We start from the raw sequence: 3,769 nt of genomic DNA, 5'->3' as shown, positions 1-3,769 counted from the left end.
AGTAGGTACTATCATGAAGTGCATAATAAGCAAACGAAACAAGCATGTAACACGTATCGGGTAGTGACCAACCGAAGCAAGACAAACATAATCATTACTAAAGGTTATAACCTACTAAACATATCAACATGACATTATCAAAGATAAGTCAAGGTACCCGCCTCCAATAGAAAGGATCATATCCGGTCCAAATCCAACGTCGAGTTGCTCATCTCGCATCAGAGTCCAGTAATACATAGTATACAGATTTAGCTAATTAAATACAAATTAATTAGCTAAATCAAATCCTCGAGAAGCTAATATAAATCCAAATCCAATTATAAACCCTAATTGGATCATCAATCTCCTCAATCGATTTTTAACTAATCCATTCAAATTAGGACTTGTAATAAGCATAATCCATCACAGCAACTTAATCATGTAATCCAAATTACACCTTTACCCTACTCCTTACCTCAACAGTGGCAACTCCTTGTGTCTAACTGAGACACCCCTCAAGACTAGCTGCTGGTGGTCTTCTGTGGCCAAAGAAATGGCTGACAGCGAACACAGCCAAAACTATAATGATCATCCAACCTAATTAGCACAAACTTCCCATTCAGAAATAGGAATCCAGTTCTCTACAACAATTCTTCTACTTCTTACCTCAACACCAAACTTCTTCTGTTGGTCCACAACAGGTAGTTGCTATCGGAAATTGGGGCAGTCGCTAAAAAAAACCAGATACACCACCGTCGCAATGAATCTACAATTAGAGACCAACATTCTCTGTTAGCATAACCTTCCACCCATCCCAAGTGTTGCTCACGACAGGACAAAAATCAGAGCACAAAATTGAAAACCAAACCTCAGCCCTCACCTTCAATGCCACTGCCCGATTACTGCTACCCTCTGTCGCCTTCTCAAGCTCTTGACTTCTGGCGATCTAGGGCACAGTGTCCCCAGGGGCGGCGGTGCACAGGGCAGAAGCAAGGCAGCCAACGCTCCATATCAGTGGCACGCGGAGGAAGGAAGCTTCGACCGGTGCCCAAGGACCAGACCTAGGGTTCGGCTGGCCGATCAATAGGGGGCTCAGCGGTTGGCACCGAGAAGAACTTCGGCGAGGCGACGGTGGTAGGGCGCCGGCACTGCTCCGTGCGACCTCAGGTGGTAGCGGCGCCTGGTGCGGCTCGGGAAGAAGGAGAAGGAGAGGTCGGCGCTAGGGCTGAGGAGAAGCGGCGTCGGCTATGGAATCTCCACGGCGAGGGGCGACGACAGAGACTAAGAGGAAGAGAAGGTGACACTAGGACTCCTTTGACCGCGGGGCTTGTATGTGGGGAAGGGCGGAGGAAGAGAGGAAAGAAGAAGAAGAAGGAGAAGTGATCGACACGGGTTTTTTTTTTTTTTTTGTACGCTCGGGGGAGGAGGAAACTGCCGGTGCAGTTAGGGCACGGGGAAGAAAGAAACGGCGGGGGAAAATAAAAGAAAAAGAAGGAAAATGTATTTATAAATAAAACATTTCCTCACTTAAACGGGTATCCTAAACAGGTTTTCCCGGAGCCCCGTTTTTATCCCCATAAACTCGTCCATACGAACTCTGAAAAATTCCGAAAAAACTTTTAAAAATTTCGAAAAATTTCCTTATCATTATTCGTCATTTTTCAATATTTTACATATACTTTCTTATATGTTAGACTATTCAACTATTCTACGTGGGTTATATTCAAAAAGAGGCGAATTTAATAATTTTAAAAAAAAAAATAATACAAAGCCCACCCCGCCAATACCAAATCCTAGACCGTCGACGGAGGATTAAGCAAATAGGGCGGGAATGAGGGAGGTAACGGAGAGAGAGAAGAGATCGAGGAAAAAAGTTCAGTTGTTTTAATTGAACATTTTGTGAAAAAGTCTTGAAGTTTTAAAAATTTATAACTATTTTTTTTTTAAAAAAAAAAATCACTGTATTAATACATGATGTTTTAACAACTTCTCGATCGTCTATAAAAGCAAGGGAGTTAGCATGATATTAAGATCAATTAGCAATCACACAATTGAAGTGAAATCCAGTAGTACCTAACTCTATCCGGTATGGCTGCATGCTCTCTGCTGCTGCTCTCCTCCTCGGCGTCGTAATGCCTTTCTCCACAGCCAACAACGTTCTTTCTAGCGGCGACACGATGAACACCGGCCAATCCCTCACCCGAGGGGCCTATACCTTCACCATGCAGTCCGTCTGCAACCTGGTGTTGTACGACAACGGCCGGGCCGTGTGGTCCTCAGGCACCTATAACCGCGGTCACAACTGCATCCTCCACTTGCAGACCGACGACGACCTCGTCATCTACAGCAGCGGCAGGGCTGTTTGGGCAAGCCAAACCAGCGGCCCGCAGGGCTAATTATATTCGTCCTCGTCAGACCGACCGCAACGTCATGTACGAAAATCCTATGTGATCCACCGGCACGCACACCACCAATTCCAAAGGCGTCGTGATCGTCAACAAAGGCCAGAATGGAACTAGCTTGATTCCGTAGGTGGTCGATCGTCCCAGTGGCCGATGAACCCACGAACAGGAGAAGATCGCCATGGAACTAAAATGGATAATGTGTTAATTAAGTAAAATAATGAATAAAATGAACGAGGAGCAAGGCATAAATAATTAGCTAGCTAGGTATATGCATATGCGTGGTATCCTAGCTCGTTTTTATGTTCTACTGTTAAGTTGGTGTGCAGTTTTCTTCAGATTAGCGTGGATGTAATTAAATTAAACTTAATTAAGCACTACTGTTTTTAAGAACGTAACTAACCGCCGCCACCAACAACAACGTAACAGAATAATTAATTAAACAGCCACGAAGGATCGAGGTGCATCATCGTGAACAAAGCCGCACTTGCGGCAAAGGTGGCGTGCTGAGAGCCAGAGATCTCTTTAGATGGAACAGATTTTATTCCTAGGAGATAGTTATTCCGGAATTCGATATCCGCTCTCCTACGACGACAATCTACTACATGAGTAGGGCATGTACAGAGACGCACTGAATATATATAGAAGGAGGTGCGTTGGAACTGCAGGGTAAGGAATTAAAAGATTGGGCTTCAATTACACTAACAGCCAGGCTGGTTCAAATCAAGTTGCGACTAAACTTGCAGAGACTCGTGAGTTTTATTTTAAGAAAAAAATAATTATGATTTCAATATTATATCATTGTAACTTTAAAAATATTAAAATAACTATATATAATTCAATAATATTCAGTTTATTAAATCTGTTTGAGACTAGATTTTGTGAGACCGTGCATGTTATAAGTTTAAAACTTCAATAATATTAAGAATTCTTAATTTAAAAACAATTTACATGGTAAAATAAGCACTGTGATTGATTAGAATGATTATAGTATAATTTATAAATTACTGTTTTAGTCAAAAGATTTTCTATGTTCTTGCATAACACTAAAAAAAAACCAAATTATTGATTAAAATTTCTGTCATAATTCCATTGCTATATTACTTTAGTGACGGAATTACGATCAGGGGCGGGTCTAGAATTTTAAATTTGAAGGGGCCGCATGTTAAGTGATAAAAATAATTATCGTCAGAAATTTGTACACCCTTGAACAACCTCCGAATTCTCAATTTAGGACTGAAATCGAGGTCAAAATTTACTTAGAAATTACTGTCCTAGGTTACACAGTGGTTAATGAGACAACAATAGCGAATAAGTTCAAATGTAGTTAATATTGAATTCGACAATGACACAATTTACAATGAAAGTAATAACAACGGTTTTGGAGT

General features: G+C 41.5%; 1 pseudogene; it reads left to right on the top strand.

The window, feature by feature from the left end:
- Positions 1-2,075: 2,075 nt before the first annotated feature.
- LOC122019426 lies at positions 2,076-2,511 on the top strand (annotated as a pseudogene).
- The last annotated feature ends 1,258 nt before the right edge of the window (positions 2,512-3,769 follow it).

This window comes from Zingiber officinale, chromosome 9A, assembly GCF_018446385.1.
Source record: "Zingiber officinale cultivar Zhangliang chromosome 9A, Zo_v1.1, whole genome shotgun sequence".
NCBI lineage: Eukaryota > Viridiplantae > Streptophyta > Magnoliopsida > Zingiberales > Zingiberaceae > Zingiber > Zingiber officinale.
The sequence above is the reverse complement of the archived record's forward strand: the minus strand, read 5'-3'. Positions and strand labels throughout refer to the sequence as shown.